The sequence below is a fragment of the Lissotriton vulgaris genome, chromosome 1_2, assembly GCF_964263255.1.
Source record: "Lissotriton vulgaris chromosome 1_2, aLisVul1.2, whole genome shotgun sequence".
In the NCBI taxonomy this organism is placed as follows: Eukaryota; Metazoa; Chordata; class Amphibia; order Caudata; family Salamandridae; genus Lissotriton; species Lissotriton vulgaris.
In genome coordinates this window covers 41,696,015-41,723,354 of record NC_141686.1, presented here as the reverse complement: position 1 = coordinate 41,723,354, position 27,340 = coordinate 41,696,015, and the positions used below count along the sequence as shown (strand labels likewise).

At 47.6% G+C, this 27,340-nt stretch overlaps 1 protein-coding gene across 2 annotated transcripts in view; it reads right to left on the bottom strand.

Moving 5' to 3' along the window:
- The window catches only part of DENND5B (DENN domain containing 5B), a 751,805-nt gene that overhangs the window by 241,115 nt on the left and 483,350 nt on the right, over nucleotides 1-27,340 (bottom strand). The window lies entirely within an intron of this gene.

The window sequence follows — 27,340 nt, the reverse complement described above, 5'->3', positions numbered from 1 at the left end:
CCTTTGGGGCGGTTGGCCACAGGACTTGGCTTGACCTCCAGTTTTGCTTTTGCGAATGCGGGGAATGTGTGCCAGTGAGAGTGTTGCAGAGCGCAGGTGTCTGGTGGGTTGATGAAAGTGTATACGGCCGATGACCAAACCGTTTATGATTGGTTAACGCAAGCCTTTACAAAATTAAAAGGCAGCCATAATGTTTACACCACAGTTAGTCTGCGTTCTGGGTTGCAGTGGAGATATACTGTACTACTGTTTTAGAAGTGCATAGGAAGCAATGATGCTCCTTTGGTAAGACTGTAAAGGTGGGGTAAAGTACATTTTTTTAAAAATCTGGAGTACTACAGTACTCCCTAAAAGCCACTACATTTCCCATTAAAATAAAACCAAGAATGCAGACTAAGTGCGGTCAAAACAAATATGGCTGCTTTTTAATTTTGTAAGGGTGAAATTTATTTTAGATCATTGGTACTCAAAGTGCGGCCAGCTGCCCGACAGACCTTTCCTTGCGGCCCGCTGATCATCTTCCTGGAACCTTTGTAAATCAGGAGAGAAAGCTGCATCAGCTCCATTACTGGCTAATTCTGCTAACCCAGGAGGATAATGTTACTTACCCAGTAAGCATCTGTTCTTGGTATGTAGAGCTGTAGATTCACATGCTTTGCATACTCCTACCATCTAGTGTTGGGTCTGGATCTTTGCAAGTTGTTTTTGTCCGAAGAAGTCTTTGCAGTCACGGGGTAAGGTGACTCCTCCTTTCGGTGATAGTGCTCATGGGCATCGACTCCATTGTTAGATTGTTTCCCGCAGAGGGTGGGAATGGAGTTAGTAAGTGTAGAATAGAGATGTCCATGAGTATGAGGGCAAATTGAGAACTACAACAACTACAGGAGACCAGGGAGTCGGGTGGGCGCATGTGAATCTACAGCTCTACATGCCGGATGCTTACTGGGTAAGTAAGATTGTCCGTGAGAGGCATGTGAGCTGCAGATCACGTGCTTTGCATAGACTATATAGCAGTATACTCCCAAAGCGGTGGCTAACCTGTAGTAGTTGTATGAAACAATCTTTTAAGTACTGCTTGGCCTACATTTGCTTGTTGTCTCGCTAACACATCTGCACAATAGTGTTTGATGAATGTGTTTGGTGTAGACCATGCTGCTGCCTTACAGATGTCGGCTAGGGTAATATTTGCTAAGAAGGCCATAGTAGCCCCTATCTTGCGAGCGAAATGCGCTCCAGGGGGAATTATCAAATTTCTTTTTGCTTTAGCATAACATGTTTGGATACATTTTACAATCCATCCAGCAATACCCGACTTAGATATGGGATTGCCTTTGTGTGGTAGAGAAAAAGCAACAAATAGCTGCTTTGTTTTCCGAAATTCTTTGGTTCTTTCTAAGTTATACAGTATAGCTCTTCTAACATCAAGTGTGTGCAGAGCTCGCTCTGCCACAGAATCAGGTTGAGGAAAGAACACAGGTAACTCAATTGATTGATTGGTATGTAAGGCAGAAACTACTTTAGGGAGAAATTTAGGATTGGTTCCAAGAACCACCCTATCTTTGTGAAGTTGAAAGAAAGGCTCTTGTATAGTTAATGCCTTAAGTTCACCAACTCTCCTTAGTAAGGTTATTGCTATGAGGAAAGCAACCTTCTATGAGAGGAATTGTAACCGACATTTGAGCATTGATTCAAAAGGTGGACTCATTAGCCTTGTAAGGACTATGTTTAAGTTCCACTCTGGTGCAGGGGGAACTCTGGGTCAAATCACCCTTTTTTATCCTTCCATGAAGGCTTTAATCACTGGTACTCTGCATAGAGAGAAGTGTTGTCTATTTTGCAAGTGTGAGGCTACTGCTGCTAGGTGTAAAGGAACGGATGTGTAAGCCAATCCAGATTGCTGTAAATGCAAAAGATAACAAATGATATCTGTACAGAAGCATTGAGTGTATTGCTATTGTTGTTACAATAGATAAACCGTTTCCATTTTGCTGCATAACATACTTCAGTAGTAGGCTTTCTAGCCTCTTTGAGAATATTCATACAGTCTGGTGGTAGTTGTAAATAACCAAACTCTATGACTTCAGGAGCCAAATCGCTAGGTTGAGTTCTTTGGGATTTGGATGTCTGATTTCTCCATGGCTCTAAATGAGGAGACTGGGTGTGAGATGTAGCTTTTGATGTGGAACCATCAACAGTTCTAACAGGGTTGTGTACCAAGGCTGACGAGCCCATGTGTGGGCTACTAAGATCAGTGAGAGGGATGTTTGGCTGAGCTTCCGAACCAGTAATGGAATTAGTGGGAGAGGTGGAAAAGCATTGGCAAATATCCCTGACCAATTCATCCATAGAGCATTGCCTTTGGATAGATGGTGTGGGAACCTGTATGCGAAGTTTGGGCATTTTGCGTTGTGTACTGTGGCAAACAGATTTATCTGTGGAAATCCCCATTGTTGAAAGTAGGGTAGAAGACCTTGGGGATGAAGTTCCCACTCATGAACTTGCTGCCTCTGTCTGCTGTGCAGGTCGGCAATTTGATAGTCTACTCCTGGAAGGAGTTCTGCTTGGAGATACATTTTGTGATAAATTGCTCAATTCCAAATGCTTTTTGCAAGGCGCGACAGCTGGAGAGAGTGTGTCCCTGCTTCTGTAGATAGTACATTGAGGTGATGTTGTCTGTGCGGACTAGAACATTTTTCCTTACAAGGTGAGTGAGAAAAGCTTTGAGTGCTAGGAACAGTGCTAGAAGTTCCAGGTAGTTGGTGTGGAGACGTTTGTGACTGTCTGACCACAGTCCTTGTACTGTGTAATGTTGGAGAGGGGCACCCCAACCAGTTACAGATGGGTCTGCTGTCAGTACAGTCTGTCCAATCGGGTCCATGAAGGGCTGTCCTTTTGATAAGTTGTGAGGGAAGCACCACTGCAGAGAGCGATGGATATGGCCATCTACCAACAATAGATCTGTTAATTGTCCCTGTGACGGATTCCACTGACGCCCTAGACATTCTTGCAGAGGACGCATGTGAAGCCTAGTATGAGGTACGATTGCAATGCACAATGCCATCATTCTCAGCAGTTGCATGAAAACTCTGTCTGGTGATATTTGATTGGTTTGAAATTGTAGTACTGTGGATTGAATATTGTGAATCCTGGATGCACTGGGAGAGGCTAGAGCTTTGAGAGTGTTGAGGGAAGCTCCCAGATAAGACTGCACTTGTTCAGGGCACAGGTGAGATTTTTATGCATTGATTGTGAAACCCAACTGATGAAGTAGGCGTACTGTTGCCAAAGTGTGTAGTATACAGTCCTGGTAAGTGCCCGCTTTGATAAGCTAGTCGTCTAGATTAGAGAAGGGAATATGCTACTTACCAGTATGCATCTGTTCTTGGCATGTAGTGCTGCTGACATTCATATCTGTGCATAGATCGCCGCCTAGTGTTGGGTCCGGATGATTGCACCTTGTTGTCCTGGAAGAGTCTTCGAAGTATCACGAGATAGGTGACTCCTCCCCTGGACTACAGTGCGCATGGGCATCTTCTCCATCCTCAAATTGTTTTTCGCCATTGTGGCAGAGATTGAGATAGTAAAGCAAGAGATGTCCATGCAAAAGATAATGCTGCAGCTGCAACAGGCACCAGGGAGGAGGGCGGGCAATATGAATGTCAGCAGCCCTACATGCCAAGAACAGATGCATACTGGTATGTAGCATATTCCGTTCGAGGCATGTGGGCTGCTGAATTCATATCTGTGCATAGACTGTATAGCAGTATCTCCTCTAGCGGTGGTTACCTGTGCCGGCTGCAGCAGTTTGAAAGAGAGTTTTGAGGACAGCCTGGCCTACAGCAGCTTGCTGCTTTGCTTGTACATCTACACAGTAGTGTTTTGTGAAAGTGTGTATAGTAGACCATGTGGCTGCTCTACATATGTCTTCAAGAGGAATATTCCCTAGGAAAGCCATGGATGCCCCCATTTTGCCCATAGAGTGTGCTCTTGGGGGGACAGTTAACATGCGTTTAGCTTTTTGATAACATATTTGAATGCATTTAACTATCTATCTGGCTATTCCTGACTTTGATATGGGATTTCCTTTATGTTGTGGTGAATAAGCAACAAATAATTGTTTTGTTTTTCTGAATAATTTAGTTCTGTCCACATAATAAAGCAGAGCTCTCTTTACATCTAGTGTGTGTAGGGCTCTTTCAGCTACCGACTGTGGATTTTGGAAGAACACTGGCAGTTCTATTGATTGATTAATATGGAAAGTGGATATGACCTTTGGCATGAACTTAGGGTTTGTTCTAAGTACTACCCTGTTAGCATGTATCTGCATGAAGGGTTCTTGAATTGTTAGTGCTTGTAGTTCGCTAACTCGCCTGAGTGAAGTAATGGCAATCAAGAATGCCACCTTCCATGTTAAGAATTACAATTCACATGAGTGTAGAGGTTTGAAAGGAGGTCCCATGAGTCTGGTGAGTACTACATTTAGGTTCCAGACTGGTGAAGGTGGGTGTTTTGGAGGAATCACCCTTTTGAGACCCTCCATAAAAGCCTTGATTGCTGGTACCCAAAACAGTGAAAGGTGTTGTCTGTTTTGGAGATATGCTGCTATAGCAGTGAGGTGTAGTCTTATAGAAGAGTATGCTAGGTTGCATCTTTGAAGCTGCAGTAGGTAACATATAATGTTCTGTATGGAAGCATCTAATTGGTTTATTTGGGTATTGTTCAGCGCCAGGAAACTTATATGTCAGCGCGCTCTACAAATTTCACCTAACATAACATAACATAACATAACATAACGTTGCAGTAAATAACAAATCTCTTCCATTTAGCTGCATAGCATGCTTTAGTAGTTGCTCTCCTTGCCTCCTTAATGATATTCATGCAGTCTGGAGGCAAGTTAAGGTATCCAAATTCTAAGACTTCAGGAGCCAGATCGCTAGGTTCATCTGATTGGGATCTGGGTGTCTGATTTCTCCATGGTTCTGAGTTAGAAGATGGGGTGCGAGGCGTAGCCTTTGATGAGGAACTACTGAAAGCTCCAGGAACGTTGTGTACCATGGCTGTCTCGCCCATGTGAGAGCAACTAGGATCATTGTGAGTGACTGTTGCCGTAGTTTGCGTGACACCAGCGGAATCAGTGGTGCTGGGGGAAAAGCGTACGCAAATCTGCCTGACCAGTTCATCCATATCGCATTGCCCTGTGACAACGGATGTGGGAACCTGGCGGCAAAGTACTGGCATTTTGAGTTTTCTTTTGTGGCAAACAGGCTATCTCTGGGAGACCCCACTTTTTGAAGAATGGCTGGAGAACTTGGGGGTGAATCTCCCATTCGTGCAGTTGTTGGCTGTGTCTGCTGAGCAGATCCGCTATTTGATTGTCTTTTCCTGGGAGGTGTTCTGCCAGGAGAAAGATGTTTTTTGGAATCGCCCACTTCCATATGCTCTGTTCCAAGTGGGACAGCTGTGGAGAGTGTGTTCCTCCCTGTTTCTGGATATAGTACATGGCTGTCATGTTGTCCGTCCGGATAAACACAGTCTTGTTGTACAAGCATTTTTGGAATGCTTTCAGGGCTAGGAATATTGCTAACAGCTCTAGTTGGTTGATATGCAGTTTCTTTTATTTGATTGTCCAGAGCCCCTGTACTGTGTATTGAAGTAGGTGGGCTCCCTAACCTGCCAGTGATGCGTCCGCTGTTAGTACTAGTTGTGGAACTTGCTCTTGGAACAGTCGCCCCTTGGAAAGGTTTTGTGGGTTCCACCAGTGCAGAGAGTTGTAAGCGCGACTGTCTACCAACACTAGGTCTTTTAGTAGTCCTTGAGCTTGGTTCCACTGTCTTGCAAGGCACTCTTGCAGTGGACGCATTTAAAGTCGGGCATGGGGGACAATGAATATGCAAGAGGCTATCATGCCTATGAGCTGCAAGAAGACTCGAGCTGGCAAAGAGTGTTGTGGCAGAAATTTGCGAATGAGCATTTGCATGCTGGTTATCCTCGCCGAGTTTGGATATGCCTTTGCCACTGAGGTATCTATCGTAGCTCCCAGATATTGTTGTGTGTGGGATGGTTGTAGGTGGGATTTTGGGTAGTTTATTGAAAAACCTAGGCTGTGTAGCAGCTGAAGTGTCTGAGACGTGTCTCAGACACTGTTTGTACGATTTTGCTTGTATTAGCAAATCGTCTAGGTATGGAAATACGTGGATGTGTTGCCTCCTGAGATGTGCAGCTACTGTCGCTAAGCATTTTGTAAACACTCTTGGAGCCGTGGTTACCCTGAAGGGGAGAACCTTGAATTGGTAGTGTTGACCTTCTATTGTGAACCTGAGATATTTTCTGTGAGCTGGATGGATGGGTATGTGAAAATACGCATCCTTGAGGTCCAATGTTGCTAGGAAGTCTCCTTGCTGGAGCAACGGGAGCACTTGCTGTAGTGTGATCATGTGGAAGTGCTCCGACAGTATGTATTGATTCAGGAGTCTGAGGCCCAATATTGCTCTGAGGGAACCGTCCTTCTTGGGAATAAGGAAGTATAGTGAGTATACTCCTGTCCCTTGGTGTTGGAAAGGGACTGGCTCTATGGCCCCCTTTTCCAGCATGCATTTCACCTCTTGTTGTAGCAGGGTGATGTGTTCTTTGGACATAGACAGTGTCTGGGTGGTATGTTGGGTGGAGTAGAAGTGAGTTCTAGGCAATAACCATACTGGATAATTTGTCTCACCCACCTGTCTGTGGTAAGTGCGTTCCAGACTGGTAGGAATTTTTGGATTCTGTCTCCGACCGGTGTTAAAAGGTCTGGAGGTAGTGTGATGAAGTCACTGTTTTGCTGCATTGGAAGCTCTGGTGTAATTGCCTCCACGTCCTCTTCCCTTATTATTGTTGCCCCTATAACCTCCTCTGTTGGAGTTTTTGTTAAAGGAACCTTGGGTGTTGCTTTATTATGTAGACGAGGTGTGTGAAGTATTGCCCAGTGTAGCTGCTCTGTATGAGGAGCGTCAAAAGGAACCTCTGTGTTGTTGAAACTGTAATGCACCCATTGATTTTGCAGTTTCTGTATCCTTTTTCATTTTGTCTAAAATGGTGTCGACTGCAGGGCCGAAAAGGAAGTCTTGATTGATTGGCTGGTTAAGAATGGTGGATTGCACCTCGTTCTTAAAGCCCGAAATACGTAGCCATGCATGTCTTCGTAGTAAGACGCTAGTGTTAATGGACCTGGCTGCAGTGTCAGCTGCGTCAAGCGCACATTTAATGGAGGCGTTTGTAATAAATGTCCCCTCCTGTATGAGGTCATTAGCTTGGGCTTTGAAAGGCTCAGGCAGGTGTTGCAATAAACTTTCAAGCTGGTCATAGTGTGCTCTGTCGTAATGAGCTAGTAGAGCTTGTGTATTTGCAATTCTCTATGAATTGGAAGCCTGTGATGCTACCCTTTTACCCGAGGCCTCTAGTATTTTGGACTCTTTATCAGGAGGTGGAGCTTCTCCTGTTGTCTGTGAGTTGGCCCTTTTGCGTGCATTAGCCACTACAAGTGAGTCTAATGGTAACTGACCTCTGATATTAGTAGGGTCTGTAGGAGCCGCTCTATATTTCTTTTCAATCCTGGGATTGATTACGCGTGCCCTGGCTGTATCTTTAAATATATCTGGCGTGTGTTTTAATACCCCTTTCAACATAGGAAGTGTTCTGACATTTTTCTCTGAAGTAGGGAATGTGTCAAATAGAAAGTTTTCGTCTATAGGGTCATTGTGCATGTCTACGTAGTGGTACTGCGCTGCCCTATCTATTAGCTGGTTGAAGACAATGGTGTCGTCAGTAGGTGACAGCTTTGTTGGGTATGAGGAGGTGTCAGGGATGGGAGCGTGTCATATGGATCAGTCGGTTCACCCCATGGTTCGTTTTGAGGGTTAGGATCCTCTGGATAGTCATAATCATGTTGAGGATCTTCCCCTGTGTCACCCTCATTGTCCCCAGAGTGCATAGGAGAGTAAGGAGCAAAAGGCGCAGTAGGCATAGCGGGATAGAAAGGAATGAAAGGTCTAAAGGGAGAAGTCCCAAAGTCCTTTTTCTTTAGAGGGATGGGGGAATGAGAGTCTGTGTCCAATGGCCTCTTCTTCCTGTGAAGGATTGTGACTTTACCAGTCTCAGGGTTTATATATATTTTTGCCTGATCCTCTGATGGATCTGGATGGAAGAGTTCTTCTTCCACTGTCCGTGGCTGTGTCGTTGACTTCTTTGGCTTAGTCTTTTTTGGATCGACTTTTGCCTCCGGGTCGATAACCTTTTTTGGTTCGACGACTTTCGGTGCCTTATTGCTCTTTCTCGGCTCGGCCTCTTTGTCCGGGTCGACGAGTGATTGCAAATCGACCGGATCTTTAGGTTCGATACGCTTTCTGTGCTCGACAGGTTTTTTAGGTCGACTGTCTTTTGTCGAGTCGATGACTTTTTTCGGATCGACCGGTCTTTTGGGAGCACTTGTCTTTGGTTCGATGCCTTTCTTTGGTTCGATAACCTTCTCTGGCTGGACCACAGGCTTCGGTACGACGCCCTTTGTGTCGACGACCTTCTTCGGTTCGACGACCTTCGGCACAGCGGCCTTCTTCAGTTCGGCGTCCTTCGGGCCGGCGACCTTCTTTGGCTCGACAGCCTTCTTCGGTTCGGCGCCCTTCGGCTCGGCGGCCTTCTTTGGCTCGACGGCCTTCTTTGGTTCGGCGCTTATTGGCTTGATGGCCTTCTTTGGCTCGGCGCCTTTTGGCTCGACAGCCTTCTTCAGTTCGACGCCCTCCGGGTCGACAACCTTTTTGGGTTGTCGAACCTTTTTTGGGATGACGTTACTTGGCCCTGGGGTCTCTGAAAGCTTAATCTTTGTTTTCGGAGCCGAGCTGGCCGGCGGGGCTGCTGAATGATGTTTTGGATCTTGGCTAAGGCCTTTAGGCGATGCCTCGACCGGAGCCTTCTGTAACGGGGTAATTGGTGTCGGGGGCAATGTACTCCCGGTTTGCCCCGGTGGGATTTCGTCATCGGAGTCCGAGTGGTCCTCGACGGTGAGGATCTCTAGATCCGAATCTTCCGCTTCTGGAAGTTCTTGTTCATCCTCGAAGATGTTGTCTGGTTCTGGTGTCTGTCGCTGCATCTCTTGCCTAGCGGCCCGTCTAATCCAGATCGTTTTCTTCAAACGGAATTGGGCACAGGCTGGGCAGTTTTCTTCCTTGTGGTCTGGTGATAGGCACTTGTTGCATACTGTGTGTTTGTCAGTATTCGGGTACTTGGAGTGGCATTGTGGGCACCATTTGAACGGGCTCCTTTCCATCGACAGCAGGCCCACGTGGCATCGAAAAGGCCCAACGGCCAGCGTCGACGACCGGATCGAGATGGAAAGTTTGATTGAGTCAAGAAGTACCGAGCGAGTACAATACCGTCGAAGTCTAAGGCCTTTTGGCCTCTAGAAAAGTTTAGTTTCGATTCCGAAGTTGGAGTATAGGAATAACATCCGAATCCAATGGCGGTAAAAAACAATCTGAGGATGGAGAAGATGCCCATGCGCACTGTAGTCCAGGGGAGGAGTCACCTATCTCGTGATACTTCGAAGACTCTTCCAGGACAACAAGGTGCAATCATCCGGACCCAACACTAGGTGGCGATCCATGCACAGATATGAATTCAGCAGCCCACATGCCTCGAACACATCCTGAGATAAGCAGCTAATACTCCGAGACATTTGGTGAACACACTGGGGGCCGTGATGACGCCAAATGGAAGTACCTTTAACTGGTAATGTTTGCCTGCTATCACCAATCTGAGGTATTTTGGAGGAGCCGGATAAACTGGAATGAGAAAGTAGGCATCTTTTAAATCTAGAGCAGATATAAAGTCGCCCTGCTGTAAAGGGGAAGTACCTATTGAAGAGTCACCATGTGAAAGTGCTTTGACAGTATGTATTTGTTTAACTCTCCGACATCTAGATTAGTTCTTAACGAACCGTAGGACGGTTCTATAGCCTCTTTGAGTAATAGAGATTTCACATCTAGTTAAAGCAAGTGCTGGTGGTCTGGTGACAATTTGTCATATCACGGTGGACTGTTTGGCGGACTGTTGGTAAGCTCCAGGCAATAACCATGTTCGATAATTCCAAATACCCATTTGTCTGTTGTTATCAATTCCCAAATGGGGATAAAGTCTTGCAATCTTCCTCCGACAGGTGTGGAATAGTCGGAGGAAAGTGCAGGGAAGTCACTTTATTTGGGGAAGGGGAATTGCGGGGTGTGGTGTTTTTACCTCTGCCCCCGAGACTCTTTCCCCTATAACCTCCTCTGAAAAGTCCTCTTGTAAAAGATGATTGGGAATTACCTTTGTAGAAGGAAGTGTTTTGGTCTGTCCCTGTGGACTTGGAACCTCCCCTGTAAAAGGAGCGCCAAAATGAACCTCTATTTTAGGGAGATTGACGCACTCCTATTGATTTTGCAACATTTGTGTCTTTTTTCATTTTTTCGAGGGCCAAAAAGAGGTTTCTTGTTAAAAGGCATGTTGAGAATGGATTGTTGTACTTCAGGTTGGAACCCTGAAATCTGTAACCAGGCATGTCTTCGGAGTAGGATGCTAGTATTCACCTCTCTAGATGCAGTGTCGGCCACATCTAGAGCACATCTAATAGAAGAGTTAGAAATTAGTTTATCTTCTTGAACTAAATCCTGAGCTTTCGCCTTATGCTCATCTGGGCGAAACTGAAGTAATTGCTGCATTTTGTCCCAGTCGGCCCTATGGTATCTTGCTAGGAGACCTTAGGTATTAGCAATACACCAATGATTAGCTACTTGCGCAGCTATATGCTTGCCAGAAGCATCAATAAGCTTTGACTCTTTATCTGGGGGAGGAGCATCCCCAGACGCTATTGAACTCACTCGCTTTCGAGCATTAAATACTCCTAAAGAGTCAAGTGGTAACTGACCTTTAATGAAAATAGGATCTGTTGGGAAAGGTTTGTATGTTTATCTACTCTAGGAGTGAGGATTCTAGCACATACAGGATCTTTAAAAATGTTGTCTGTGTGCCTCAACATACCCTTGAGCATAGGCAGAGTCTGGCTGGACCTATGTGTTCCTAGAGCCTCAAGCAGAAAGTCCTCCTCTAAGGATTCTTTATGGAGCTCCACCTATGGTATTGTACGGTTCTAGCAATGAGCTCTTGATATGACAGATTGTCATCAGGTGGAAATGGCCTGGCAGGGTAAAGATCTGGGTCTGTATCCTGTGGAGGGTCAACTGTTTAATCCATCCAAGGATATACTGGTAACAGCATCATCATCATCAGTATCACCTGCATCAAGATTAGGTAGAGAAGACTAATGAGGTGTGATGTATAAAGGATCAAGCTGTGGTGGAGAGGGAGGCGTGGAGATGGCAGTGTGTGGAAAGGACAAGTACCCACATTTTTCTTCTTCAATGGAATTTTATAAGGGCTGTCTTCATCAGGAATCTTGTGCTTGGATGGCGGTTTACAGTGAATATGCCCTGTGTCAGGATTAATAGAGTTTCTTCTGTTTCAGATCAGACTTAGGTGGTACAACATCTATATTTGGATCTGGCTGCGTTATGGGCAGCTCTTTAGTTTTGGGCACCAAAGCTTTCGAAGCAGAGCTGGAATGTCCTTTCGGCGCTTAAGATTTTGGCTCCGAGGAATGTTTCTCCGTTGTCGGTGTCGAAGGTTTTGGCTCCGAACCGATTTTGTGCTTAGAGCCCGAAGGTTTCGGCTCGGAGGTGAGTTTTGGTTGACTTGGTCCCGAGCCCGAAGGCTTGTCACAGTGTTTCAGTGCCGAGTCGGAGCGTCAGAAACCTCTTCTCTGTACCGAATTTGGCCTGGAGGAAGAGGTGGTGGCAAAGCCTTAGATTTTTTTGGGACGGTGGGTGTGAGGGGGAAGGGGAGCTTCTGTACTCGCGTCTGCTTGTCCCTGTGGCACACGATCATCGAGGTCAATCTGCAACTCTGATTCGGAGTCAGTTGCAGCTGAGGCCTGTTCTTCTTTGGCTGCTGAGACCTCCTCTTGCTCGGGAGTCTTCGCCGAAGAGTTCAGGTGTGTCGTCTAACTGTTGCCGCTGCATCTGTCGACGTTGGGCCCGACGATCACAGAGTTTTTTTCGATCTGAAGGATCGGCACGCACCGCAGTCTTGTTCTTTGGGCTCTGGAGACAAGCACAAGTTACACACTTGATGCAAGTCTGTACGCGGAGACTGCGTGGCACAGGGGCAGAAATTAAATGGAGTCCGTTCCATCGACAAGGAGCCAGACCGACACGCATAAGGCGATACAAAAGGGGGTGTGATGGACGGAGCATCTGAACCAATCAAACCCTCACACCCAGTCAACAGATCTGGGTTTAATCCATCACCGTTCTTTAGCCCACTCTGCCACCCCAGTTCAGACATGGCCATATGCAAATCAGTCTGACCCTGTGCCTCATGGGAACAGTCCAACCCGAACTGCCAAGCCATGCCTTCCCTGGACCGGAAACAAGTTTCCTAGGACCGGTTTCTGGCATTCCAGCCGTCTTCAGCCAGGCTTGCTTGAATACAGTGGCAAAGGGAGCAAGGGACTCACGTCTGAGCATACCCTGGCAACTTATGGCAAACAAAGCGGTACAAAAGGGGGTGGTGATGGACGGAGCATCTGAACCAATCAAACTCTCACACCCAGTCAATAGATCTGGGTTTAATCTATCACCGTTCTTTAGCCAACTCTTTTTTAGACCGACACGGATAGGCTGGAAGGCCGCTTGCAGATCTTCCGATCGAAATGGAGTCGAACCGCAAAGAAAATGGAACGCATTCAAAAACCATACAGTTGAGGGTAGAGTGGTGTCAGGACTTCCGCCCCGGCTACTAGGCACACGAAGGTAGGAGCGAGTCTGTGGATATGGTTTACCAGCTTTATTGGTACGTTTTGGCTTTGAGTGATCTGGATGGCTCATGAAACAAGGTAAGTTTTACTGGTCAGTTACACAGTCACTGAGTACAGCTAAAGAATCAACAAAAAAAAAGAAGGAAGTCTCTAAGGAAACAAGGCGCTCTGTCCCAGGTATGGACTCGTTATCCCTTCTTCGGGTGTAGAAGACGTCGACCGGCCTCCAGAAATCCAGATGGGGTTAGGGAGCATAAAAAAGAAACAAAAGAAAACAGGCGTCAGGCCTCTGCCTTTCTGTCAGGTAATGGGGGGGGGGGGATTAGTGCAAAAACACACACACAGATCCCTAACGGTGTAGTGCCTAAGTGAGGGATTTCAAGTGTTAGTGACGCAGTGCTGTGCTCAGGCGGCCCTTCCACCACCCTTTGAACCAGCCCCCAGTCTCCCCCGTCACTTGCCTGTTGCCACGGTCCCAGGTGACCGTGGTATCGTGAGATCCCGCCTCCTCTGGTTCCTTCAGGGGGCCGGTCTCGCTCGCCTTATCTGGGGTTCTTGTGAGGTCTTCGGGTTGGTTCCTCGGGCTCTGGTTGTTCTCAGGGCTGTCCTCCGGGCTGTCCTCGCTCTCGCCGATGTCGCCTCCCTGTACTCTCCGCCTCCAAGTGCTCTCGTCGGTCTCTCCGGATCCGTCCGTCTCCCACTCCAGCTCAGCACCCTGGGTTGCTGTGGACGCCGTCTTTTGTGTCCGCAAAGCGGATACAGCGCCTTCCGTGGTTACGGCTGGAATGCCGACCTGACTTCCGGCCGGGACCAATCCCGCGGCCATCTTGGGTTGGGTCGGGGACGTGAATTCCTCACACTGCCTTTCCCCCGAGAATGGACGATCGGGCCATTCACTCGAAGGACACCGGGAGAGGAAGTCCACGTTGTTCTGCATAGATCCCGGTAAGTGGAAAGTGCTGAAGGAGAAAGGCTGGAGGGCAAGAAACCAACGCAAGACCTTGGGATTAGTGTTTTTATGCAGGGCAAGCCAAGTCAAAGGTGCATGATCAGTCAGGAGAATAAAATGACGACCCAGGAGGTAATATTGCAAAGCTTCCACAGCCCACTTAATCGCCAAGCATTCCTTCTCAATGGTGGCATAAGAGACCTCCCTGGGAAACAGTTTGCGGCTGAGATACAGTACTGGGTGGAGAAGGCCTTTCTCGTTGGGCTGGGACAAAATGGCACCTAAACCCCTGTCTGAAGCGTCGGTCTGTAGCACAAATGTTGTACGGAAATCTGGACAAGACAATACTGGGTCACCACATAGGGCTGCTTTCAGGTCTAGAAAGCTCTGTTCTTGTGCAGCTGTCCAGGGCAGCTTGTCTCTCGAATAGGGTTTGGTAAGTAGGTCAGTTAAAGGGCTGGCCAAAGAGGAAAAATGCGGAACAAAACGTCGGTAGTAACCCACCAGGCCTAAGAAGGAACGAACCTCTTTTCGTGTTGTGGGGCGAGGGATGTGGGAGATGGCTGCTACTTTGTTTACTTGTGGGCGTACCTGTCCTTCCCTGATGTCGTACCCCAGATATTCGATATGGTTAGCCCCTAGGGTGGTTTTTCGAGGGTTGAGCGTCAGCCCTGCTTTCTGAAGGGCCCTGAATACCTGGTGTAAATGGAGCATGTGGGTTTCCCAGTCTGGACTATACACCACAATATCGTCCAGATATGCTTTGGCGTATTCTCTATGGGGCCCCAGAATAAGATCCATCAGCCGCTGAAACGTCGCGGGCGCCCCATGGAGACCGAAGGGCATTACCCTGAACTGAAAGAGACCCAGGGGGGTGATAAAGGCGGTTTTATCTCTGCTATCGGGGTGAAGAGGGATCTGCCAATAACCTTTGGTTAGATCAATACACGACATGACCCTGGCCTGCCCTAATGTCTCTACCAATTCGTCTACCCGTGGCATGGGATAGGCATCGAATTGGGATACTGCGTTCACTTTCCGGAAGTCGATGCAGAAGCGGATGCTTCCATCCGGCTTAGGCACCAAAACGATGGGAGAGGACCAGGGGCTTTTCGAGGGTTCTATTATTCCTGCCTCTAACATCGTTTTCACCTCTTCTTCTATCGCCACCCTTCTTGCTGCTGGGATACGATAGGGAGCCTGTTTAATGGGTTGAGAGGTATGGATGGTGATGGAATGCTCTACCAGGCTGGTTTTCCCCGGTTTGCCAGAGACTACCGTGGGAAAAGAGGCACAGAGGGCTTCTAGTTGCTTCTTTTGTTCCTTCGTGGTCTGAGAACCCCAGGAGGGGTTTTCGGTGTTCTCTTGAGTGTAGTGAGAGACCTCCAGGGGTTTATTTGTGACGACCAACCCTACCTGAGTTCCAGAACCGGAAGGGAGATCATCTGGTTCTTTCCAGGCTTTCAAAAGATTGATGTGATAAATCTGGGAAGCCTTAGGGTGGTGTGGGACGGCCACTCTATAAGTGACCGGCGTGATTTGGGCCAGGATGGTAAAGGGACCTTGCCATGTGGCTAACAACTTTTTGTCTGAAGAGGGTAAGAGAATGAGTACCTTGTCTCCCACCTTTAGCTCTCTCACCCTAGTATTCCTGTCATACAATCGTTTCTGCTGGGTTTGTGCTTTTTCTAAGTGTGTGTGTGCTTCTTCCCATACGGCAGATAGGGTTTCCTTGAGATCTTCACTATACTGGAGCAGGGGTTTACCCTCATCCTCTGGTTCCACCCACTGTTCTGCAGCCATGTCCAGGAGTGTACGTGGCTTCCTTCCAAACATCAGTTCAAATGGCGAGAACCCTGTCGACCTCTGTTCATGAGTGCGGATGGCATAGAGAACTAGGGGTAGTTGACGGTCCCAGTCTCTTCCTGTTTTATCAATGTGTTTTCTCAACAAGGTCTTGATGGTTTTGTTGTATCGTTCCACCAGACCATCGGTCTGGGGATGATACACGGAAGTTCTTAACTGCTTAATTTGTAGAATGTCACAGACTTGTTTCATCATTCTTGACATGAAAGGAGTCCCCTGATCACTGAGGATTTCGTTAGGGAAGCCCACCCTTGAAAACAGTGTTACCATAGCCTGAGCCACCGCCTTGGAGGTTGCTGTGGTCAGGGGGAAAGCCTCAGGATACCGCGTGGAATAATCCACAATGACCAAGATAAAGCGATGTCCACGGGCAGAAGGAATTAGGGGACCCACTAAATCCATACCCACCCTAGAAAAAGGGATGTCGATCACGGGTAGCGGGTGAAGGGGGGCTCTGGGAAGAGTAGGGTCATTAACCAGTTGACAGCGCACACATGCAGCACAAAACCTGGCCACTTCGTGATATACCCCAGGCCAATAAAAACGGTCCAACAAATAATCAAGAGTTTTCTCTTTCCCACAATGGCCTCCCCCGGCTTGACTGTGGGCTAGCAACAGGACCTGAGGGCGAAACGGCCCCGGAACCAGAAGTTGTTCCCTTTTCCCCCTAGCCGTATGAGTTAGGCGATACAACAAGCCCCTTTTTACTACAAAATAGGGTCCTACCTTTCCTTCTTGTTCCTCCTCAGCCTGTGTCCATGCATTCTGTAGCGAGGTGTCATCTCTTTGATCAGCCCTGAAGTTGCGATAGGAACCAGGAGACGGTTCTGAGGAGGAAAGAACATGCATTGGGTTTATGTTTAAGGGTCGGGAATAAAGCAGCCTTTCCTCCCTCTTTTCCCTTTTGCTTTTTATCGTTCTGTCCGCTGGCTGTGCTATAGGGGCGTTGGAAAACGGGGCGTTGGTCAACCACTCGGTTGATGAGGGAGACCCGGTGACTTGCTGTAAGTAGTCCGAAAAACGTGGTAAGTCCGTGCCTAGTAGTACACGTTCAGGCAACTCAGGGATCACCCCTACTTTACGTAGCTGAACCTCTTTTTGGATCTCCAAGGCTACCTCTGCCAGCGGATACAACTTTTGGTCCCCGTGCACACAGGTAACTTTCACCTGTGTGTTGGGTATCAGAAGAGCCTGGGGCACCAAATCTGCGGCGACCACCGTTTGTTGGCAACCTGTGTCAAGGACAGCTATCACTGGCTTCCCATTCACGTGTACCTTCAGGTTGTAGGGGTTGACAACGTCTCCAGTGCTATAAATCTTCCCCTTTGTCAACCCCACATCCATAGGTTCTGGCCCTGGGGTTCTATTGGGACAGTTGCGTGCGATATGTCCCCACTCGGCGCACTGAAAGCACTGGGGTCCTTGGTGAGTTGGGGCGGGGGACTGAAACCTAGGGGCTGTTCTACTCGCAAGAGGAGTGCTCCGGGGCTCAGGTATGGGGTTAGGTGGGCGTAGGGGAGGACGAACAGGAGTAAAGGGGGCACGTTGCGCCATGGGACGGAAATCAGGGGCACGATGGAAAGCACAAGCCAAATCTACCGCTAGAGCTATTGTCAGATTCGGGTGTTGCCGGATCCAAGCCCGTGTGTTGCCTGGTAGCGCCTCCAAATACTGTTCAAGCACTACTTTCTCCGTCAGGTTCTCAACCGAGGCGTTGGATGGCTGTAGCCAACGACACCCCAGATCACGAATGCGATAGAATAGAGTTCTGGGATTATCGCCTGTGGACCATTTCTCCTTCCGGAAGCGTGTCCTATAATACTCGGTATCGTATCCTAATCTCTCTAGGATTGTTCTTTTGATCTCAACATAGGGGGTGCTTCCATCTGGGTTGGCTGCCTGGTAGGCCGCCTGCAGTTCTCCGGATAGCAAAGGAGCAACATACTGTCCCCAACGCTCGGGAGGCCAGGCAGCTGTGGTGGCCACTCTTTCAAAGTTTACAAAAAAAAAATCCGGATCCTCGCCTGTTTGGTATTTCTGTAGCACTGCACTGGGTACATTGGGATGGATCCTAGTATTGGCCACTACGTCTGATAGCCGGAGAATGGCCGTGTCCTGTACTTGTTGGTTGGTAACCAGTAGGGATGCCTGGTCTCTGAGGGCTCCGTGTAGCTCCTCTCGGTCTTTCTGGGCTTGCTTTCCCTGTTCTTCCACCATCAACTGTAGATGGCGTTGTCCCTCCGCCAGCTGAGTAATGACGTTCTCCATAGTGGTGGGTTCCGACTGCTGGGTCGCGGCCGCAATCCCACTTCTGACACCACTGTCAGGACTTCCGCCCCGGCTACTAGGCACACGAAGGTAGGAGCGAGTCTGTGGATATGGTTTACCAGCTTTATTGGTACGTTTTGGCTTTGAGTGATCTGGATGGCTCATGAAACAAGGTAAGTTTTACTGGTCAGTTACACAGTCACTGAGTACAGCTAAAGAATCAACAAAAAAAAAGAAGGAAGTCTCTAAGGAAACAAGGCGCTCTGTCCCAGGTATGGACTCGTTATCCCTTCTTCGGGTGTAGAAGACGTCGACCGGCCTCCAGAAATCCAGATGGGGTTAGGGAGCATAAAAAAGAAACAAAAGAAAACAGGCGTCAGGCCTCTGCCTTTCTGTCAGGTAATGGGGGGGGGGGGATTAGTGCAAAAACACACACACAGATCCCTAACGGTGTAGTGCCTAAGTGAGGGATTTCAAGTGTTAGTGACGCAGTGCTGTGCTCAGGCGGCCCTTCCACCACCCTTTGAACCAGCCCCCAGTCTCCCCCGTCACTTGCCTGTTGCCACGGTCCCAGGTGACCGTGGTATCGTGAGATCCCGCCTCCTCTGGTTCCTTCAGGGGGCCGGTCTCGCTCGCCTTATCTGGGGTTCTTGTGAGGTCTTCGGGTTGGTTCCTCGGGCTCTGGTTGTTCTCAGGGCTGTCCTCCGGGCTGTCCTCGCTCTCGCCGATGTCGCCTCCCTGTACTCTCCGCCTCCAAGTGCTCTCGTCGGTCTCTCCGGATCCGTCCGTCTCCCACTCCAGCTCAGCACCCTGGGTTGCTGTGGACGCCGTCTTTTGTGTCCGCAAAGCGGATACAGCGCCTTCCGTGGTTACGGCTGGAATGCCGACCTGACTTCCGGCCGGGACCAATCCCGCGGCCATCTTGGGTTGGGTCGGGGACGTGAATTCCTCACAAGTGGATTGCGCACTGAGGGGAACCCAAGGAACGATTCCGGAGTGCAGCAATAAAAGTCCGAACCCGATGGCGGAAAAAAACAATCAAACAATGAAGTCGATGCCCATCCGCATTCACATGCGCCCACCCGCCTCCCCGGTCTCCTTTAGTTGTTAGTTCACAATTTACATTCATACTCATGGACATCTCTATTCTACACTTATTAACTCCATTCTCACCTTCTGCGGGAAAACAATCTAACAATGGAGTCAGTGCCCATGAGCACTATCACCGAAAGGAGGAGTCACCTTACCTCGTCACTGCAAAGACTTCTTCAAACAAAAACAACTTGCAAACATCTGGTCCCAACACAAAATGGCAGGAGTATGCAAAGTATGTGATCTACAGCTCACATGCCCCAAACCTATCGTTATGTGATTTTGGCCTTGGCTTCTACAGTTAGTTCAGCTTGTTTTATGAATAGTGCTGTCCTGCTCATAGAACAACCTGAACTGATTTTGGTTATGGGCTTTGTTTCTACAGACACTTCACCTTCTACTTTCAACAAGGCATCCTTCGTCCACTGTAGGGGCCTGTGTTCGACTTCATTGTCACAGGTTAAAATCCTTGCAAATCCATTCAGCCTTTCATCCTTCTGAGGTCGATAAAATGAGTACCGTTGAGTAACAATAAACATCTGTTATTCAGCACCAAGATACCCTTCGGTAAGCGCACGCTTTACAAATACACGTTATGTTTTTATATACATAAGTAATGCTATGTTGCCCCCACCTGTGACTATACATGAAATATATTACACACAGTATAACCTAGCCTAAACAATTTAAAACAATGTATAGGCTATACACAGTATAGGATAAGATGTTACAAAATTTGCAGTTTTTAAAATAAAACATATCCTAATTACCTTTTGAAAAGGTATGTTTTTCTTTTCTGCCCCGATAATTTCTAAACCTACCCTGTGTCCTTGGTAATGCCATGGCATCAATGTGGGCCTTGGGCACACACCAGAGTGTATATTTTAGCCCCGAGAAAATGTTTGTGAGTACCCATGGTTTCGACCATACCTAGTGCCTGATTTAGAGTTTGGGGGATGGGTTACCCTGTCACAAACATAACAGATATTCTGGCTGCCATATTACAAGTGCCATAGGATATAATGGACTCGTAATATAGCGGGCGGGATATCAGTCACGTTTGTGACGGAGTAACCCAGTCCACCAAATTCTAAATCAGGCCCCATTTCCCCATTCTGGGTTTTAAGGGGAAATATAGTGTAGTAAACTGTTTAGACCATACTTGGGGCCTGATTTAGGCCTCGGTGTAAATCCTATAGGATATAATTGGATTTATATTTTGGTGGATAGGATAACCGTCACCGCTGTGATGGAGTAACCCATCCGCTGAGATTTTAAAAATATTAATTTTTTATATTTGTAAGTATCACAGTACTTTATAAGTATGAACTCAGTACTCCTTAACCTTTTTAAAAAAATATATAAAGTAATAAAACTAGTTTTCTCTATCTTTAAATACTTAGCCAAACTGCCTCATTCTTTCCTATGCACTTCTAAGACAGTATAACAATATATATTTCCTTAAAACCAAGAATGCTGACTAAGTGTGGTGTAAACATTACGACTGCCATTTAATTTTTAAAAGGATTTATTATCCAAATGTATACTGTTTTGCCATTGTGAAATATTGCAGTATAGCATGAAATTACCGCGGTATACCACAACTCAATATAACATTAATGTTCTGTGCCTTATAACTGTAAAACACCCCATAATCTACATTCCTGCCAAATTTCATCTAAATACTTTCAGTCATTTTCCCGCTACGTCTGCTTAAACACTGTATGACAATCCACTCCACTGTACAACATGCCTCTACTCTAATCCACCCAACTCTGCGCCAATCCACGGCACTCTATGTCAATCCATGCCACTCTACTCTACGACAATCTGCTCCACTCTAAGACACTCAATGCTATGCTGCTGCATTCCACTCTACTGTACTCGCCACCACTCTGCTTCACTCCACGCCACTCCACTCTACAACACTGCACTCTGTGCTACTAAACTCTGCACCAATGCAGTCTATACCACTGCACTCTGCACCACTCTACTCTACGCAACAGGACCCTATGCCATTGAACTGTACTCTAGGCCACAGCACTCTACTGTACTTTGCATCACTTTACTCTGGGCCACTGCATTCTATGCCACTGCATTGCATGCCACTCTACGGTATGCCTTGCCACTCCACTCCACACAGTGCCACTCTACCCCACAGAATGCCTGTCTACTGTATGCCACTCCACACCATTTTACTCTACATCAGTCTACTGTACGCCATTCTACTGTACCCCACTTCACTATCCCCTCACTTGTACCACACTTTACTGCACACCACTGTACTCCATGCCACTCAAGTCGATGCAACTCTACCCCACTCCACACTACGCCACTCCTTTCTACTCTACTGTATGCCACTGGACGCCACTGTATGGCTCTGCACTGTACACCACTGTACTCTAGTTTGCATAACTCTACTTTTCGCGACTGCACTCTATTCTGTGCCACCGAGCTCTATAGCACTCCATGACACACTACTCTATTCTACTCTACTCCACGGCACTCAGTGCCACTGCACTGTACTCTAATTTGCACAACTCTGCTCTTTGTAACTGCACTCTATTCTGCACCACTCTACTGTATGCAACCGAACTCTACGCCACTGCACTCTACGCCACTCCAAGACACTCTACTCCTCTCTGCTCTGAGCCACTCTACTCTATCTCGCTTCAGTCTACTCTACATCACTATACTCTGTACCACTCTTCGCCACTGTACTTGTACCCACTTCACTCTGTCCCACTCTACTGTACCCCATTTCAAGGCACTGTACTCCACTTCATTCTATGCCACTCTACCTTACGCCACTCTACACCACTGTACTCTACTCTACCCACTCTACTCTACCCACTTCACTCTACCCCATTCTATGTCAATGGCGGAAGGGCAAAACCTCCAGCTCTGGGAAATCTTAAAAACTATGAATAAGATTTCCTGGGGTCACGTTCTATAGAACCCAGGAAATATAAGGTTATTTTTTTAAAGTATTTTTGGGGGCTGCTGTACTTGTAAACTTGTAAACTTGCAGATTTATATAGCGCGAATTGTTGCCCGGAGGCGTCCAAGCGCTGAGAAAGCCACAAACCTACTGATAGGCAAAGGAGGGGGACAGGCAGTTAGTAAGAGGATGTGAACAGAAAAGTCTTTAATTGCTTGCGAAATACTGTGAGGTTAGGGTTGGCTCTGAGATGGAGTGGGAGAGTGTTCCAAGTCTTGGACGCGTTATATGCGAACGTCCTTCCGCCAGATCTAGATCTTTTTATTCTTGGCACCACTGCCAAGAAGGTCTGGCTGGAACGAAGACTTCGGTTTGGGATGTAATGGGTGACCAGATCACGGGTGATACTAGGGCCCATATTCCAGAAGGCTTGATGGGCTATACATAGTGCCTTGAACAAAACTCTCTGCCGAATTGGTAGCCAATGAAGGCTAGTCAGACCGGCCCTCACTGAGTGTCTACGGGGGATTTTGAGCAGAAGACGCGCTGCGCAGTTCTGTACAATCTGCAGCCTGCGTAGAGTATATTCTGGGGCGCCGAGGTAGAGTACATTATTAAAATCAAGGCGTGATTGTATGAGACCTTGAATGGCTACCTGTTTGGCTTCCATGGGAAGGAGAGGAAATATTTTATTTAGCACCCTCATGATGCCAAAACAGGTGGCTGAAAGCTTTGTGGCTTGCACATTGAAGGATAAAGATCTGTCCAGCCACACTCCAAGGCTTTTGATGTTATTTTTGGGGAGTGGAGGGGGACCTAGACAGGGAGGCCATAGAGAGGGAGGAAGGACCAGATCAGAAGGGCCTAAGAGCATCAGCTCTGTTTTGTCCCCGTTCAACTTCAGGGATGATGATGACATCCAGGTCCTCACTTCCTCCAGGCATTCTCTGAGCCCACCTGGCGCAGTATGGTTTGCCTCCTGCGCCAGTGAGACCACTAGCTGCGTGTCGTCCGCATAGGAGATGATCTTAAATCCGAATGGGCGGACGACGTCGGCCAGTGGTCTCATGTACAGATTGAACAGTGCAGGGCTCAGAGAGGAGCCCTGAGGAACACCGCACTTTAAAGGCCTACTGGAGGACACAGACTCGCCATCAAAAACCCTAAAGGATCTGTTCTCCAAAAAAGATTTAAACCACGCCCAGGCTTTATCCTTAATCCCCGCACAGGCCAGGCGGTTCAGTAGGGTGTCATGACTGACCGTGTCAAACGCCGCGCTTAGATCAAGGAGGATCACTGCCACTGATCCTCCTTGATCCAGGATTTTTCTAGCTTCCTCGGTAACCATGAGGAGAGCGGTTTCAGTCCCGTGTTTTGGTCTGAAGCCCGTCTGCGTGGGATCTAGTATGTGATAGTCTTCCAGATAATTCACTAGCTGTTGATTAATGTATTTCTCTAGGACCTTGCTCACCCATGGGAGCAAGGAGATGGGGCGATAGTTGGCTAAGTCAGACGGGTCCAAATTGGGTTTCTTAATTAGTGACCTGACCAAGGCTTGTTTCCAGACAGTTGGTACAGTGCAGGAAGAGATGGACGCGTTTAGTACCTCCCTGACGACGGGCAAGATAATCCGGGATGCTGCCATTAAGATGTCTGGTGGGGCAGGGTCGTCCGGTGAGCCGGATTTGACACTGAGAGCTAGTGATTCAAGGGTTGAAAGGTTCAGTGGGGGAAAATGGGTTAAGATGTGTTGGGAGGGAAAGGGGGAGAGGATAGGGGAAGTATTGGGTTGGATTGATAAGTTAATTTTTGGGGAGGGAAATGCTGAATAAATCTTGTTTACTTTCTGATAGTAAAACTCAGCAATATTATTGCAGTGAGTGACAGATTTCGCGACCTGCAACGCAGGGGGTGGGTTTGTTAAGTTTTTAATGATCTGGAAGATCTCTCTAGGTTTAGATTTGGCCTGCAGGATTTTATCGGCGAAGTAAGTGGACTGAGCTGCTTTTATTTGGGTTTTATACTCGCTAAGAGTTTCACGGTAGCGGGTTTTGTTGTCTGCTGAGTTGTCTAAACGCCAGCGTCTTTCCGCCCTTCTACAGAGACGTTTCTTGTCCCTAAGAGACTGCGTATACCACGGGGCAGTTTTATGTGGACGCTTCAGTACAGTCTTGCTCATAGGGAGAGTGATGTCAAGGGTGTGAGTAATCCAGTTGACATAGGCCTGATTCGCTAGGGTAGGGTCCTCCTGATTCTCGGGTTGTGAGCTGGCAAGTTTAATGGACCAGTTATCAACCACGAGGCGCGACCAGGCTCGCCTGAGCCTTGTAGTAGGGGCTGGTGGTGGAGTTTTAAGTGCGGTCCACCTAAAGGGGATCAAAAGGTGGTCTGTCCAGGGCAGGGGAATGCCTGGGTCCACTGTGATGTCAGGACAGTTGGTGAAAATTGGGTCCAATAAGTGGCCTTTGGCATGAGTGGGGGTAGTGACACGTTGGGTAAGCTGTAGGGCTGCGAGATCCTCTAGTAAGATGATGGCTGTATGGTCAGAGGGGGAATCAAAATGAAAGTTTAGGTCACCTAACACGGTGAAGTTAGAGGAGGTACTAACTCTGTCGGCCACACTAGATGACAGTGATTCATGGAATTGCTTCGGGGGGCCGGGCGGGCGGTAGATAAGGGTGCCCGAAAAACAGCTATTGGGTGAAAGATCGATATTAAAACCAATACTTTCGCAGTCTGAGATAGTCTCCAAGGTGACTCGGCAGTGGTATTGTTCCTTGTGAATAATAGCCAGGCCTCCTCCTCTCCCTTTAGGTCGATCTTGCCGTGTGATTTGGAAGCCGGCAGGGAGGGCATCTACTATCGCAGGATCGGACTCAGAAGTGAGCCAGGTTTCCGTCAGGAATACTATATCTGGGGTGTGTTCCTCCAACATCAGGGCCATTTCTACGCTATGTTTGGGCAGGGAGCGGCAGTTTAGTAGGAGCATGTGAAAATCATGCGTAGGCGCAGAGCAAGGTTTAGGTTTGAGCGATACGGAGCATGTGGGGCAGGTTACCGGTAGATCCTCGACTTGAAGAATATGTCGAGTACAGGTGTTAGCAGAGGGCCTTAGTCCATAGAGGGTTGCCGGGGTGTAGCATCTGCGCTGTAATGGCTGGGGGGCAGGAGGAGTGGCCCATGGCCCGGACTCGGCGCGGACGAGCGCAGACGGAAGAGCGCTGCGCTCGTCCACTGCGCCTCCGGTATATACACATGTTTATAGCAAGGGGCAGTGCAGGGGCGTGGCCTCGAGTGGGCGTGTCCCAGTTAGCTTGTGAGGGATACAGCTGGTGTTAAACAGCGATTTCGCCCTACCCAGCGCTCGTTTTTGAGCTAAAAAGGGTGCCTGCACACAGTAATCGTGCAACAGGGAGGTGAGTGGGTTTTTTAAAATAAGTACAAATTTTCAGTTTTTGTCATTTAAAATACACAATTTTCGTTTCTGCTCCGCTGTGCCTCAGGAGATGTCTGGCTGTCTAAGCGCTCGTGGTACACCTTGTAGCTCCCCACAACACTTATAAAAATATGCTGATTGTTTCCCTCCCACACTGGGACACGACCATGCAATCAAATATATTTCAATTAGCAAACACAGGGCATTATGGGGTGCTCCTTCCCGGAGCACTGCATAATAAACAAAAGGCTCTGGATGCTCATTTAAAAAGGAAAAAAAAGTCAAAGTAACTTATAACACAACAATCCTAAACGTAAAGCGCTCTGATACTCTCTTGGGTCAAGTTTGCGCTATATTAAACTTTATGAATAAATACCCACTGCATTTGTTTTGATGGGGTGATGGGAGGAAAGGGGCTGAGTCAGGAGATAGCCCCAGGGCCTCTGCAGCTCCTGCTGGCTCCCCTGGCGGAAGCCAGGCACTTATTATTCTTGTGTGTGCCCTAGTGCCCATCTGCGGTACCCACATCTCTTCAGTTCATTGGTGCTGGGAAAGAGCCCCAGGATCAACTCAAAGCACCTGGAGGGAGCCCGCAACAAGTAAATTCCTGCCCTGCAGGAGCAGATTTTTACTCTGCTTCCGCAGCAGGAGCAAACATTTTTGCCTGCCCTTACTTGTAGGCAGGCAAAACATTTGCTCCTACCCCGCGGGAGTCGTACATTGCGCCCCTGGAATGTGGTCCCAGGGGCTGACATTGGATCGAGGAGAAGCACCCCACACCCACTTCCCCATTAAAGGGTATGAGGTCCCCAAGACCAAAATCGAGGAGGGGGGCCACACATTACTCCCCCCCCCCACGAGCAAATATTTAGCTGACCCACCCAGGCTCTGGCCCACCCTGGGGGGGGCTTTGGTTCCGCAAAAACGGGCAGGCCCACCTTTTTAAACATTTTTATTTGTTTTTTACCATGGATCCTCTGAAAATGTGCTGTATAATATTCTTTTTATTACGTTTTTTGCCCTAGGATGGCCCTCCCCACCAGACCTTGGGGGTGGAAACAGGGTATCCCTACGATGGCCAAGATATATTCATGAAACCTTTTTGTAGAACAGGGGACTGAGCCCAGGAGTCCTAAAATGTTTGTTGAATTAGTTGCAGTCAATCAGATTTTCGCTTTTGATCTGTCAGGGCATTGGATACTCTACGGCCCGATATATACATTTTAAAGTGTAATTTTTCAAAAACTACTGAAAAGATTTACACCAAATCACAAAAAACATGCTTTCTTGACCGAGGTCCAGCTTTCTGCTGAATTTGGTATAATTAGGTACAGACATTTTTGTGGTGTCACTGTCCGATTTTCCATGCATGGGGAAAATGCATTTTGGGGCCCCACTTTTTTCAGCCCCCGACTGACGGATCACCCTGAACCTTTTCAAGAAGGAGCTGTGGTGGATGAACTTTTTTGTTGGACAGTGTTGTGAAGATTCCTAAAACTGTGCCAAATTATTAGTAAACCAAAAAATTATTTTCCTATGGAAACATGGTACTAATTATGATTACCCAGTGATGATATTTTTTGTCAAAGGGAAAATTAATGAACATAGGCTTTATCAACCTCATCAGGAAATTTTTTATAATGATCACATCGGTATCTCAAAGCATCTTAACTCACTACTACCTTCAAACAAAAAATTAGGTGATTGGAATAAACTTCTATCCTTACCCCTAATGTCTGCATTTATCTCAGTTTGAAGAAGAAATACAAGATCATCAGATATTACAGGATTTATGAAGGTTAAGGAAAAAAGCTGTACTGAGACTGCGAACCCTAGAGTAATTTTACTTGTAACTCTGTCTTTTGTGCTTTTTATTGAGAGACCATCAGTAACCAAACATTTGGTTGTCCA